Source organism: Chiroxiphia lanceolata, chromosome 6, assembly GCF_009829145.1.
Source record: "Chiroxiphia lanceolata isolate bChiLan1 chromosome 6, bChiLan1.pri, whole genome shotgun sequence".
Taxonomy (NCBI): Eukaryota; Metazoa; Chordata; class Aves; order Passeriformes; family Pipridae; genus Chiroxiphia; species Chiroxiphia lanceolata.
The window spans coordinates 23,258,182-23,274,178 of NC_045642.1; positions in this window are offsets into that span (position 1 = coordinate 23,258,182).

A 15,997-nucleotide genomic window follows, 5' to 3' on the forward strand; every position below is an offset into this window, starting at 1 on the left:
CACTCAACAAATGTATCCGAAGTTAACACCATCATATGAGGGCTTGAAACACAAACAAAATCACATCACCACCTCATGGTCTGTATAGGTTTGCACATAAACTTTGCTAGAGGGAGAAAAAAGAAAAAAGCCTGCATGGCTTTGTACTCAGTGCATGTGTGGCCATAGAGCAACAAGCACACAAAAAAACTCCAGAGATGAATTTTCCTAAGAAAAGAGTAGGAATGGGTTTCATGCCAAGACACACAATTAGAGTATTTGTAGGTGCCAAAGTGGTGTTGTTTATAAATGCAAAGGCTAGACCCCTTCACATGTGGCACTAACCACACTTGTCAGCTGGTGAAGGTAAAGCTACAGGTTGGTGATTTGAGAGAGGGGAGAAAAAAATTTTCAAACTTCACAAACATTTAATATTGGATCCTGGAATATTTGTTTACCTTAAAAGATATTAGAAACTAATATCTTCATCAACAAATAACTACAAATGCAAGACATTGAGAGGAGGTTTTTCCAAAATCTTCATCTGGCTGATTCTATCCTTCTCCTTTCCTTTCTGACCTTTCCCATACTATGTTAAATGAACCTTCCCATTTCTTGGTTTGGAAACATCTTCCCACAACTGTCGCTTTTTTTAAACTCCAAAATAAAAATGAAGGCTATTGCGCTCACTAAAACTTCAGTGTAACTCCTCTTCTCAACTGATTTCAAAGGAAAATATTCTGTGCAGATCTCCTTAAATGAACTGTCAACAAAGTATGCTCCGGGCAGCCAGAATTCAGAAAAGTCACCCAGTGTGCTGACTGGGGACTAGAAAAACAAACCAGGGAGCTGTTCCCCCAAAACAAGAGGAGATGAACCTTTCCCACTAGAGCAGCTCTGAATGCTGAAGGTCTCCCTACGTGCCTGGCTGAGGAATCCAACCCCTCACCTCGCTAACTTCGCCCTTGGAAAGGTTATCTTGCAATCAGAAATGTTGCGTTGCGTGACTTGGATCCATTGTTTATAGAATCGTCTAACCGACTTCATATGTATCTGGTCCAGGGAAACTGAAGTTATTAAAACACAACACTGAGACACTGAGCTCTGATAGCACTTCAACATGAACAAATAAAGCAAGAGTTTTCCCCAAAGTAAAGCAAAGCAAGGATCCCGGCCTTCGTGTGAACTGCAGGGATGAAAGGAGGATGTGATACCATCATCTGAACATTGACCTTTTCACTGTTGTTTCTTTTTCTAGCTCCAAGCTCCAGTCCTGGGTTTCTCCCACTCTCTTTTATCCCCTCAATCCAACTCCTAGCAAACCCCTGGAGCAGGTAAGCTGTGAACTGAAAAGGTTTTTCTCATGTTTTGACTCTATTGCTTTTGCAGCCGGGTCAGAGAAGTGTCTGGATTGTTAGTTTTGACCTTTAACCCCCAGTATCAACTTTACTTGCAGAAAGTTCTACAGCTATGGTTGAAATGAGCACATAAACTGAAAGGTAAAAACATGCCCTGACTACCTGTATTTGTGAGGCATTGCTATCTCGTCAGAAATATCTGACTATGTTTTTTTCCGTATACTTTACTCAATATTAATATCAGAATTTCTGGATCTCTGGTATGCCTGATTACTATGGAATAACCTCGCTGAAGTCTCTGGTAGTCCTGTCGTTGGTTAGAGAGGCCTCTGATATTAGGCATTGCAAATATCAGAGAAAACTCACAGTAAATCCTCAAAATGTTGTGTGATCCTATTCTAGAGAAATACTGTCCCTGGAGCTGTACTAAAAAGTGGGAAAAGTTCGATGTTCCACAGAGAGGTGCCACAATTGTTGAGTGAGAACTTTTGTATGACTGAAGAATTTGGTCTGATAAGAATAATTAATTTGCATATATCTAGGAGCTTTCATCCAGAGATCACAGAGCTCTTGGAGGGCAAAGGAAATGCTTTGGCTACTTTAGACATCAGTGGAAAGAAGCTAGTTTTGGGATGTAATATTTTTTTCTAACAATGCATAACGGGAGTAAATAATAGCCTATGCATCACCTGCACTGTACAAGAAATTTCTACAGCAGCAGTACGCATCAGCCCAGCTAATACCCTAGTTCTTATGAAAAAAAAGCCCACCATAATTGTCACAAGCACAGGTTTTGCCTGTGAGTCAATATATTGTCACTAGACTGCCTGTAAAGGAGGTTAGCAAGAACTTGGGGCTACCAAAGGGAGTGTCAGCACAGTGCTTCCTTTGCAGCAATTGAATTTTGGTGCTCGGGACTGCTCTCTGTCCCCATACCACTCTAAAACAAACCAAGCATAAACTTGGTCAAGACTGAAGATAAAATGGGAACTTTCCATGTTAGAGTCCCCTGGACTGAAGAATTAAGGGAATAAGGGTCATCCTTATGTATTGCCAAGTCCATGCTACAGTACAGGTGAGATGGAAGGCATGGGGAGAGCAAGGATAAACCCCAGTATTTAGTGAAATTTTGTGCCCAAGAGAGAAGCAGGGTAGGATAGGTGAGGACACTAATTTTCCCTTAGGAACAGAAGCTACTCTGAAAACTCAGCTCGCTTCTGTGCTCAAAACCAGATGGATTGTAGTGGTAATAAATGAATTAAATCTTTATCATCTGGCAGTAAAGCCAAGAGGAGAAGAAAAACTAAGCTCAAAGAGTTTAAAAAAGACTCTACATTCCCCATAGAGGAAACAGATGTAAATCTGGCAAGAGGTCATTTGGAGATCCAAGATCTGCGGGTTGAAATGAGGTCTGGGTTATTCAGCCAAGTTTATTGTCAAGCTCAATGGTAATCATCAATTTAGTGTTCAAAAGTTTGCAGTCCTGAAATGTCTGGAGGTCTTTCTGCACCATCAAGGACTTATCAGAGCTCACAGAGTCACTGCTTTGCAAACTTGTTTGTGTTGTGGTATGACAGCTTTTCAAACTCTCGTCTTGCTGTCCGAGGCACTTGAGAAAAGCGGATGTCAAGATCTGATATTGGTGAAGCTGCAAATGTCTTGATATTATTCCAACATTACTTAGGAAGTCTCACTATCTTATTGAGAGAGAAAAAGAAAAGCCTATGATTTTAGTAAAGGAAAAGGTATGGTGAGAAATGTGTAGGATATGGAAAACCATTCAGTCAAATCAGTACTTTTCTTGAACTCACTGCACCATGTCTAGCAACACCTCTATTAAGCAAACCTTCTTAGCTTCTTAAAATGTACTGCCATAATTACTTGTGCTCACAGAAACATATATCCTGGTCTCTAGCCTTCCCTCAACTATTTTACCTCAATATTGTTGCACCTTTGTACTACACCAAAAATGTAGTTAGAAGGATAATTCTTTCCTCCCTTGTAGGAGAGAATTAGGAACTCCAAATTAATGCTGACTTTGTTGACCAGGTTAGTGGGATTGAGATACAGATTTCTTCATGTGCTTACAAAATGTCTGTCCTTCACCATACCATTAATATTTATAACCATTACTGTAGATTTCTGTGCTTTTGCACTGCTGTCTATACAAAGACAGGATGGTGGGCTGGCAGGCCCTTGGGCTGGCCATGCCTGGCTACTCTGTTATTTTTACTGTAAGTGCTTGGAAATTGCTACATGAGAAGTGCTGGTTATCCAGTACTGCAAGATATCTTAATAGCCTCCTGTGGGACTGTGGCAATTTAGAAACTGAAAACAGCTAATCCAGCTCCCATTCACTCCCTGCCCCTGACTGAGAATCTCCCAGGAAGAGTATGTGTGTATATATATATATATCTATATATGTGTACATACATACAATAAATACACATATATAGCCAAGTACCCATGCCCTATTCCAGTCATGAACACCTTGCCTGTACAGTAAAACTTAGGAAAAACAAAAGCATCATTTAAGTCCTATTTCAACCCTCTGAACAAACCAATGGGCTGGCCTCCTACTGCTTGAAGGTAGTATCACCCTTCTTTCCTTGACATGTGATTCTGCAGCAGATCCTTGTATATGCATGCAGAAAGTCAAAGTGAAATGATGATGAGCTCTCAGCAAAGGCTGAAGTATTCTTAAAGGTAAAATAATACAAGGCTCTCCAGTCTGGCAATATCTTTGGCTTCACATGCTGTAAGGGAAATGTGGTGTAAGGGAAACAATGGTTCTGTAAATGGTCTTGAAAAGTCAGCACCGGGAATGCTCCAGAGGTAAGGATTTCTTCTGCCAAGGTTTCCTGGGCCTCTGGGGAGGGATGGCTGGGCACCAGTCATGGATAGGCTCTGCCCTTCTGTCCTGAGGTGAGGAAGCTTTCTGATAACTCTGCATGCCTACAATCCATAGGAAAACCAAGCGCATATTCAGTCAATCAAAATATTTCTCCTGGATTTTCACTTTAATTTTATGTCAATTAACTGTGGGAGAACCCCTGCCTTTTCCTGCTGGATGTGCCAAAATAGGATAGTATGACCATTGTTTCTCCTCAAAGTTCTGGTCTTCAAACCAGAAGAGCTTTTGAAATCAGCCCTTCCCTTCAACTGCAATTTTTCTGACAAAACTGGAACTTTCTAAGAGGGGTGTGTGTGTATATGTATGTGTGTGTGAGAATTTCTTCAGAAAATGCCACCTGAACTCTTCCTTAGGAAGGCAGCTGTTAGATAAAGAAGGCTGAGGGAGATACAGAAGGAAGAGCTGTTACTGCCCTTCCTTTGGCTCATGGGGCAAAACAGTCCTCTAATGGCACCTGCTCCTGTGGCTTGTGTGCTGGGTGGCAATGGGGGACTCTCAGCAGCAGACAGAGGTCTGCTCCCATCATCATTAGGCCCAGAGCTCTCCAATGACTGTAAGTATTAAATACCGTCCTCAGGCTATTTCATCTTGGCCACCACCAGTGGGTGGTGAAGCAAAACCAACACTTACAATGTTTAAGTTGTATAACAAGTCTTTCAGTGTAAACCAGTGCTCTCCTCCCCACTTCCCATTGCCCTGCACATCTCTTCAAAATTACCTTTGTCAGTCAAACATTGTTTTTTTTAGCATGCATCGTTTTCCATCTTGGACCTGATTATCTTGGCACTCAAGGTTCAATTGCTTGCCAAGGTAACTCAGTTTAATCCATGGATCAATGCACCATTCCCATGTGTCAAGCTTCAGAGAAAAAAAAAAAGAGATGTGAAAGAAATTTATTGAATATGCATTTTAAAATATGTATGTCTGAAAATGCTACTTTGTTAAACAAAATGATCTCTAGAAAGAGTTTCTGAGAGGAAAGGCAGTTTTTTTACACATAGGTGAAGATGCTACCAAAGTATTTTGGGATTTTCGGCTACAGCGATGTGGTGATCAGAATTCTCAATAAGGAAAGCCTCAAGAATGTGTTGGCACACTGTTGGCCCAACAAATAATCCTACATCAGTGCTGCCACCCATTCCATCATCCACTGGGGCTTCATCTGACTTACATCCCAGAAGCTGGGGCTGCAGAGGAGGCTAAAAATGAGCAGAGTCATAACACAGCATCATTGCATGATGGTGCCATCTAGAAGGACAAACTAATCATCAAATTACCTGGCATTCCAGCTGTGGTTCTGAGACATCATGCTGTAAATACCTAGGATGATGCAAGCTGCAGTGTCGTTATTTTGCTGTACTGAGTGCAGAAAAATGAAGGGAGACTGAGATGAATAACACACCCTTGGACTAGTATCAGTCAGCCCTGAACAGCTGCCTTGTCCCCAGCCTGTACCTCCTGTTTTGTTAGTCACTAGGGAGACCAAGGCAGGAGGTCACTTGCTCCAGAGGGGAAGTGCAGAGGACACCAGCATTTGAGGCTTCCATGGTTTTCTAAAAGATTTTTTTTTGTAAACCAGATCAATATGCTGGATAAAGCACATGTTTCTACTTAGGTCAGCAGCGAGTCAATACAATCCATGTTTGAGGAAATGCAAAGACCAGGCTAGAGAGGAACTCAGGGGAGGACAAGATGATAAGTGAGCTTGACTGAGCTTCTTCACAATTTGCATCACTCATTCAAAGGGCAGTCATAGGTTACCTACCTTGTGCAAGGTGTAGGGTGCATCAGCCCAGGGGATACTTACTCCTGTAGAAAGGGCCTCAGGTTACACCTGGCAGGATAAACCAGTATCAGACTCCTTTGTGCATCCTGCAAGGAAATGCTTCCCAATGTATTATGACTGCTAAACTCCTGAGTCTCCAGGCAGCCAGGGCTGCTTCTGACAGCATTTACTGCTTGTCTGACCCTGTCCAAGGAAGTAGAAGCTGTTTTTATGGTGCACCCTTCAGTTCAGTTAATACCAAACAAGTTTACTTATAAAAAAATCCAACTTCTGGCAAAGCGAGGGTTTAATTTGTTGGTTACAAACTTGGAAAAAAAGTTACCAAAAAAAAAAAAAGGCAAAAAAAAAATGGAGTGAAATCAATGAAATGCTGAATAGTAACCTGCCTTCTACCCATCTCTTTTTCTAGCTCTCAAGTAGGGTATACCAGCTGTAGAAGAGCAGGAGTCATTTGGAAAACATTTATTACCTTTCTGAATCTAAACTCCTTGAAGCTCTACTTACCTACACAGCTAGATTACCATGTCAATATTCCATCCTAAACACTATCTTTCTTTTAGTGATGACTTCTAAAGCTAATTTTGGGGGAGCTATTCACCTTGTCAACACTTGATGTATCCTCACTGCAGAAAACACTTGCCCTGGGCAGACCTCCTCAGGGATACCTCCTCCTATGCCCTTCAGCCAAGATGAAACTCTCTAATTTCTCAATTTCCTTCTATTTCCAAATGTTCTTCCCAATTCTTCTGTTCCTATCCAACAGGAACTTAAATACTACAGAGCAGGACTGTGGTGATGATTTTGAGATTGAATCGATTAAACCTTTCAGTAGTGAGGGTAGCAAAGTGTAGCCATGGACTGCCTGGGGAAGCAGCAGAACTTTTACTTTTGCAGCTTTTATGGAAAAAGTTGGCCAACTGTTTGTAGGGATGTCCAGGAAATAGCCTGCCTTCCCATGGAATAGGTAGTTGGATAATCCTTCACAGCCTCCTCCAGGCTACATTTTTCTTATGGCTTACACTTCTTTTTCTCTTCCAGTCTTATGTGATTGTGGCGAATCCAGTAACGTTTTGCCTTAATACTGAGAGAATGCATGTGAAAAAAAATCCTACTGTTTATCCAGCAGGAGTACCTTATAACATTTTCCTCATTGCAGCTCAACACGTTCTAAATATATTCTCAGGAGACTGAATGTTGCTCCCGAGTGATCTGTTGTATTTTAAACACCAGGATAAGTAAGGCAAATATACACTTACTATGTAGCCCAATATGGATTTCCTGCCTTCTTATTCATTCATTTGCAAAACCACAAATAAAACAGTCCAAAAGTTCTAACCTTAAGTAGTTTGTAAAAATTTTCCTGGGTTTCAAGGCATGGACAATGGAGAGTCCAGCTTGGTTTGAAAACCAGAAGTTCTTCAAGTGCACTTGTATATATGAGCATATGTAGAGGAGTGCATATAAAATGAAGGAGTACTGGGAGGAGATATATATGCATGGGAAAATAAAAGAAAAAGGAAGGGAAGAGAGAGATGGAGTGTGTGTTTCATGTACATGCATTTGAACATATGTACATTCAGGCATATTCATTTCAGAGAGACCAAGTTAAGAAGAAAATACAAAAGTCAAATTTATAGAGAAAAAAAAATGGCACCTTTGGGGAAATTAACATGTTTATATGAGTGAAACACCAAATGCTATGCAGTCAGGCCATCTATCGAGAAGGAAGTGGTCATCAAGCAAATGTTTTAGAAAAGAAACCCAGCAGAAGAGTGATGTGTAAATGGAAAATAAATAAATTTAACATAAGGCATTCCTGCTTCCAGACTTGTATTAATAAAGCAGCTATTAGGTGGAGACACTGTGGTGATGCCTGAGTTGATGTTGGGGTTTTTTTTCATTTCTTGCAAGACCTTAATCAGTGTTACTTGAAATGATTATGTTGGTTTTAAAATAGCAAGAAGCAGTAAATTTTAATGGCACGTCTGAATGCTGTTCCATTTAATTTCTATGTGGAGCAATATTAAACCTCTAATAAATAACCTGTGTCTGAAATGGTCTCCCTGTCTGCCTTTGACACAAACACACACACACACAAGCCAGCTCCAAGAAACATCTTTGATGTTTCTGCCATGGACTAGGGAGAGATGGCACAAGGAAGGACTGAGGTGGGATACGGATCAGATGAGAACAGCATTCTACAGGGAAGAAGTATGTTTCCTCATTTTCCCATTATATGTATTTTTTTTTCTATAGGAAAATACATTTTAGGGATACCTCTGTCATGGGCCAGCACAAATCTCATTTTATGCTAAATCTTGCTTATGTTTTAGCAACTAAAAGCCAAGATAAGTGGTGCTTGAGTTATTGCCAACTTGAATTGTCAATCCAGACAGCAAATTCTGGGACATAAATAAATGAGAGGTTTCACTTAGGCAGACATGCAAGCTGAGAGTTTTCCATTCCTTTGGGTCCAGGCATACCTAGATGACTTTAATAAATGGCACAGAAGCAAAGTCCACAAAGGCACAAAAGGCGTCATCATGATACAGTCTCTGTGACATCATTCATATCTCTGCTCCAGATTCCACCTCTGACTAACTTCTCAAGGATAGTCTTCCCTGGAAGCTCCTTCCTTGTGATATTTTCTTTTTCAAATGCTGGCAATTCGTCTTTCTCCCTGTGTGCCACAACCAGTCCCTGGTTAAGAGGGGACTGATCCTTCCTGACAAAGGCTGTAGAAGGAGCAGTGCACCAGTGTCTACCCCAGTTCCAGTCATTCCTTCTCCTCCTTCACTTCTCTCCTTGTTTTGGCCTCCACTATCCCAATCAGTCCTATATCCAGTGTTTTCTGATGAGAAGCTTCTTGGAGTAGGAAGCAGAACAGTTTAGCTCTGTGCTAGGCACTATGCCATGCAATGTGCTGTTTTGCAGCCCTGCAAATGATTATTTTTTATGAACAGTGGCAGTTTGTCCGCAAAAGATCTGGATGTGGATTAGAATCATCTACTTCTTTAAACACAGCAAAGAGAGTTTGCAGAGAGGTTTGCCCCTCTAAATATCATAATCAGTCAAGACATCAGTCTGAAAAATACAGGAAGCAAGAGGGAAAAAGGAATTGGAGGAGAAATTTGGAGGACAGAAGCAAGGATGCTGCCTGCTTATCTTGCTCCAGGAGGTAGCTATTTGAAAGCTGGAGTCCATAAGTGAGAAATCCTAGATAAACACGAGGGTGTATTTATACCTTCCTCCAAGCTGGCTGACACAGGTGCTCACCAGGCACGGGTTACCTGGGTGGCCTGAGCGTGGGCCCACACTGCTGAGAGGGAGGCAGATCACTGCAGGGAGTATCACTACGGCCATACGTCTCACATGCCACCTGCAAGGTGCATATTTGAAACACGCTACCAGTCCATTGGGTACAAACTGCAAGAGCTCATTTGAACCTTGATAGCTCGCGGGGGGAAATAATTCACCTTTTTTTTTTTCTTTTTCCTAACAGTGGTACTATTTCTCCATGCCCATAGCTTGATTCCTCACCTGGCCCTTCCACATCCGCAAGGCTTTTGTTACTAATGCCATAAATCATGATTAGTAACAAACAGCAGAGAAGCTCTGAGAAGTGGGAGGCCAATTTCTCCACCAAGGTGGAAGCCCTGAAGTTTTTGGTCCTTCTCCTGCCCTGGTGGTAGTTGCCTCCAGCTTTAGCTGCACAGGGGCTTTGTGTGTGTGTCAGCATTCCCCAGCTCCTGAGTTTCCCTTCCAGGCCTGACTGTCACTCGGGAATAAAGCTGTCACTGCAGGAAAAGCCTTTGACTGTTCTTGTTGGCACCCTGGGGGTGCTCCATGCTTACCAGCCTCCCATCACACTACGGCGGGACAAGCCTTTTTTGAGCTCTGCGTGTGTTCAGCACAGAGAAAAATGTTTCCACTTACTTTCCCCCCTCCTCTCTTTGGAATATGAGGCACACACTTGTCATGCTTAAAGGAGTGGATTTATGGTTGACTCTGTCTCTTATCTCCCTACAGAGCTCACTGGAGCTGCTCTCCAGATGGGACAGTATTACAAGCTTCATCATATAAAGCCCAGTTCAGCCTACAGCCCAGATGTTCTTTGTTCCCAGAAATATTCCCTCCCAACAGTAAGTAAAAGGAAACTGGTGCTGGTATGCAGTCTCTGCTCCTTCTGTTTGCATCACTTGTTTATAGATTACACACTCCAGTCTCAGCACAGTTACCTCTCCAAAAGCCACTAATCAAACCTGATGCTGGGACTCCGAGCCCTGGGCGGTGCAATGCTGGAGTGTGTGTGGGAGATGGTGGAAAGGATCCAACAAGTCCCTCACAGACGCAACTACTGTTGCAGACTACTCCTAATACGAAGGGTGCCTTTCCCTTTCAGGTACAGATTGGGTTTCTTTTGATACAAGGCCAAATTGAAGGTGCAAAACAAAGCTCACTTCATCCAGTATTTAGAGGGCAAAGATGTAGGATCTTGCCAATGGGAGATTCTGGTTAAGAAAACCACAGCTCAAACAAGTCCACCAATGGCAGCAGTGTAAAAGCAATCCTTATGGCAGAACAGCAATAACCGCCCATGCATTTACCACAGCATCTCCCAGACATGCTCTGCACAGAGGGGAACACACTGATAAAAAACATCAGTGCCCTCTCTGAATGAAGCCTCCTGCTTGGGTAAGCTGGTTTTCCCACTGCTAACATTCTTGGAGGGACCTGGGGAGCTTGCTGCAGCAGATGTTGAACAATGGTGTTGCTGCCTGGGTGAGCAGGCAGGCTCTCAGGATCTTGTAGGATGGCCTAGCCTGGCACCGTTCCTGCTCAGGTACAGCCCTACAGTTGCCCATGTAGCTGCATAGCAGTGGGTCCAGTGAGCCCATGTGCTTTGACCCGAGCCGTGCCTGCTACTGGTGGCTATGGAGAGCTGGCCTTGCCTCGTCACGCTGTGTCCAGAGCGGGCAGGCGCATCCTGCGGCAGCGGGATCATCCCCCTTATAAAGACTTCTTATTTATGCAGCTTTCCCTGTGCCCTGAACTTTGCCTGTGCCTCTGGCAAAAGGGCAGTTACCTCAGGTCAGAGCACTGCCTCGAGCCAGCGCAGGGAATCGGCTTTCAATTTCAGCAGCGACTTTCCTTCCCTTTTTTCTCTTATCCCTCCAGCCATCACAGAATAATTCCCATCCCTATTAGTTTACCCCCCTCCCCCTTCCTTTCCCTTCCCCTTTGAAATCCTCTCGCCTGTCCCCGGGACGGGGCAGGGGGAGGCAGGGGGCGGCGGGAGAATTCCTCCAGATATTACACAAAAGCCTCATGTATCCCCAGTGTCAACCCCAGAGGGCGGCTGAGTAATTTAATTAAGGCAAAGGGGCTTTTGTTTTACTTGCTTTCTTTTTTGATTTTCTCAAGTTTAAGACAAGAAAGAAAAGAAAGAGGGAGAGAAATGTTAGCCCTCAGAGGAGGCGCAGCGATGCAAGCTTTCCTGTCTCTGCTCAGTCTCTTGTTGAGGAAAGACCACGGGCCTGTCACCCAGAGTGTGCAGGGCTCCCCAGCCTTGTATGGCTTCCCTCCTGCTACAGTGATTTAAAGGACTGGCATATTCCAAGAATTAGCCTGTATTCTTCTCCAGACAAACACATTCATGCTGTTCCCTCCATCTGCCCCACACCACTCTTTGTCTTCCCTGGTATCCGTTCTTTCATGGCTGTGTCTCACCCTCTCCCACTGCCCCTTCCCACCTCTTCTTTCTCCTATTCATACTGCCTGTCCCCTCTCTCCCTTCTTTCCTGCTCTCCCTTCTCATGTGCTCTCACACACTTGCTTTCTCCCCTCTCTCCCCAGGAGACAAAACCTGGGCTCAGGGGCCCACCAGGAAACTCTCCTGCAGCCAAAGTGCACATCCTAGATTTCTCATCAGCATACCCTAAGAGAAGGTTGAAGCCCTAACAGGACACAGTCCTGCTGGGGGAAAAGGGTTGTCCTCTCTGGAGCTGGGATGGCCACAGGGTCTTCCAAAAGAATTTCTTTTCTAGCATGGAATCCTGTTCAGGTTAAGAGCTGAACAGGCTGGTTCATTCATGGGGTCCCCCTGTGCTGCCCTCCAGGTCTAATGCTCTTACACATGTACCTCAGCCCAGGCACTGGGATCAGCCCAGAGGCAGACTTTGGGGGATACATCCTGTGCCACCAGGGCCAGCTGCAGCCTCCTTGCTGTTGCCCCATCACCACCTCTTGAGGGGACATTATCCCCCACTGAGGTGGCAAAGACATTTTCAGCACTATGCCCATGTGAGCAGAGGACGCTATTGCTCACACTCAGAGCCACGGCAGTTCCCTCTGTGGGAGCGACAGCAAAGCCCTTGTGTTGGGTTTGGCTGGCCACACGCCCCTCTCCTCCGTTCCTGCAGCTTGGCAGTCCTCCTGGCTCCTCACCTCCCTGCTACCAGACTGCGGCTACCAGGCTGCTTCCAGCCCTGCCTGCCCCTGCTTGGAACCCGCAGTCTCGCTTTCCTTCTTCTACCATCCCAACGTGCACAGCTCAGCCTTCACTGTCCTCAGAGCTTGGGGTTGGGGGTGGTGTTTATTTGTCTTTCAGTTCATAATCTCTCTGAACTGTTCACCCTCCTGCCTCTCCTCACCCCACTCCCATTCCTGAGGAGCCGTGAGCACCTCTGGGGGGGCTCCTACAGGCCCCCGCCCGCAGAGGTTAACACAACACAGAGGGGCTGTGCTTAATTCCCTTTGTGTTCCAGCTCCCCCCTGAGCCAGGCGTCTTTTTTTAATGGACTCCACGAGCCCCGTGTTTGTGGCAGCCTTCCCTTATTGAAGGGGACATATAGACCAATTAGTTGTTATACAATAGCTCTGGATGGCCAGGCAATGGGGACCAAGGGCATTTACTCAAATTAATAGAGTCTGGAATTGATTTAACTCCAGGCAAAAAAAGCTAATTCAAGCTTTTGTATCTCTCTGGTATCTCCTCAGACAAAACAGGACAGGTTTTTTTGGTGCCCATATTGAATGAAGATGTATACATCAATATACACTGGTAAAAGCCATTGTTCCTAAATAGAAAAGTTTGACTCTGAACCGACAAAAAAATATATATTTTCCCTTGTGTTTAGCCCATCTGTACAAAAAAAGTCCTCACTTTCAGAAAAAAAAATGCTCAGTATGGGAAGCCCTTTTCCATGGATAAGGAGTTTATTCATTTAAGCGGAAGGCCCAGGAGTGAGGAGTGGCACAGAAGTTCACTTCTTAGGAAGTACATAAACTTCCATCTTGTAAGTGCATCTGCAGCCACTGAAATGCGCAGCCCAAAAAGTTGCCAGGGGGAGGGGTGTTTCCCATGCCCTAGGAAGGACAGAGCCAGACAAGACTCAGCTGCAGAGGAAGCGAGAGCTACCTGCCTATAAACAGAGCGAAGGGCCTTGGGGAGACACCGGCTGGGCCCAGGGCATGCCAGCCCAGTGCCCCCATTCGGGAAAGGCCCCCACAGCTCACTGGAGTGACATCAGCTCAGGTCTCTCCGAAGCTATCTGCCTCCACCCCCGAATATGTGCTGCAGACGTTGTACTCCTTTAGTCCATTCTGTTAGTCAAGACCTCTTCATAGGGGTCTTGACATGATTAGGAAATACAGACCAGGGAGAAGATGGAATTTTCTCTAGTGGCTGACTTCTTATAAAAGAAACCAAGGCTGAAAGATGGCAGAGACATGTTTCCTACAGTACATGATGTTCATATAAAATGTGTTCTTGGCTCCTCTCACACACTGTTTATCCCATCTATGAAACAGGAGGCAGAGAAATGGCACATAAAACTGTCCACACAAGCTGGCAGTGCTGGAGGCCTTATATCCTGCTAGCTTGGCTCTCACAGCTACCAGACTGCGTGTCTGTAACCCTTGCTGTTCGCTGTTTGTGCACTACCCTCAGCCTTAGAGAGACGGTCTATCCTGTGGTTAAAGCTGAGATCCAGGAATCAGAGCTCCTCCATAGTGCCATTGATATCCTGCATAAAAAAAAACCAAATTACATTTGTATTGAATAAAAATAGGATTAGTATTCATACTTTAACTGACAGCTGGTCAAAAATACTAGAACTGGGTTGCAAGTGATTTTGCAGATTAAGGCACTGATGTCATGTTGTATTGCTTCGTCGCTGGGAAAGTTCAGATTAGGATGAGATACACAAAGAAACATGCAAGTCTCCAGCATTTCATAGATTTTAACAGCATACATGAAAACACTGGAAAATTAGTACCAGAAGTCACATCATTTTTGGGATAGTGATTACCTTCTTGCTGCAAAACAAAGCTCTTCATCCAGGGAACAGCAGCTCTGCCCCAACCTTGATCCATCTCTCAGTCCAGAGGATGATGGTACACATTATCATTTTTATAGATAGAAAAGTATTCCTCACTATTTGGAGAGCTCAGCAACTCTGAGCAATTCTTACTGTATCAATCAATGAACATGACATCATCCAAGAAGGGGCAAAATGCTAATTATTGCAATTTCAGATATTGCAAGTGTTTAAAGAACTTCTAGTGGGAAGGGTGAGGAGATCTGGAGGCTCCCCTACAGGTTCATTGTTATGGAAAGCTTTGGCAGGGCCATAAATTGACAGCATTAAAAAAGAAAAGCTTTTTCAAAAAAGGAAATAAATCAAACCAAGAATTATTCAAGAATGTGAACCGAGGAAGAGAATAATGGACAGGAGGTTTGTCTTCAGTAAAGCATGATTCCCTTAGACAAGACTGCCTGGAGAAGTAGTTCATTAGGAAAGTAAAAATAACCCACCTTCTGCTGATTGCTCCCTTCACTGTACCTCTCTTGTCCCAAACCCACTTCGCTTTTCTAAAGGGGAGAAGTAACACTGAGCTTTAGCTGTCTCTGAGCCCTAGTCAAGCCCTAGAAAAGAGCAGCAGGATGTAGTTCTCATGTGGCCCCTGTCATCTTGGCAGCTTGGTGCTTCTGACACAATGCAGAAGAGAAAGGGCATCCTTTCTGGGTTCCCTCTCCATTTTGGCACTGCAGTCAGTAGGCACATGCCCAAAAGCATGCTTACAGCTTTCTGTGAAGAGAAGCCATACAAAATACATCAAGCCAAGTAAAGTTACACTATTTGACTTGCTGCCTCTATTCAAATAATTCCGTGATCTGCTTCTCCAATGCTAGAGTCAGTCAGTTCTTCATCTCTGACTGTTTCCATTAATCACAAAGGTATGTTTGGTGGGCTGTGCAGCAGATAGGGGGACAGGAGGGAAGCAAATCAACTTGTTGGAAAGTGGGATGCAAATACTCAGCTGGCCAGTCTCATCACTACTGGTGCCACAGCTGCACTACAGCCCTCAGAGTGTGCTGGAGAATTGGGAGACTGGGGAGAATGCTGTCTGTGGGAAAGCAGTCCAAGCTGGCAGTTGAAGCTGGCACATGAACTGCAAAATGTCATCCTAGCTCTTCTCCCTCTCTCCTTCTACATACCAGCTTCCCAGAGCACTTCACCAGGGTTTGGGACAAAGCCAAATGAGCCAAACCAGAAGGAAAACAGGGCATCTGGCACCCACTACCTGTGCTAAGGGGTCTCTTGCCCAGTGTCTCTGAAAAAGTGCTGTCACACCTGGAGGAACCAAGGATGACACTGAACTGCATTCAAAAGTCTAAAGTATCTGATATTACAAGCTGTCATTTTTATTCTACATGCACTATAATGTGCAGCGTTTTCAGGGTGGTTACCTCACAAGACAAAGGGCTGCAGGATGCCTTGATACTGCCAGGCAAGAGGCACAGGCCAGACTCAGGCATTCCTTTTGCTGCACTGCCTCCAGAACCTCTTGTTCCCTCCTGCAAATCTCCCACCGGCTGCTCTGCTCTGATTCTTCAATCTGTATATCTGCTCTTGAAAACATGTTCTCCTGAGGACAGTGAGTTTTGGAGATTTC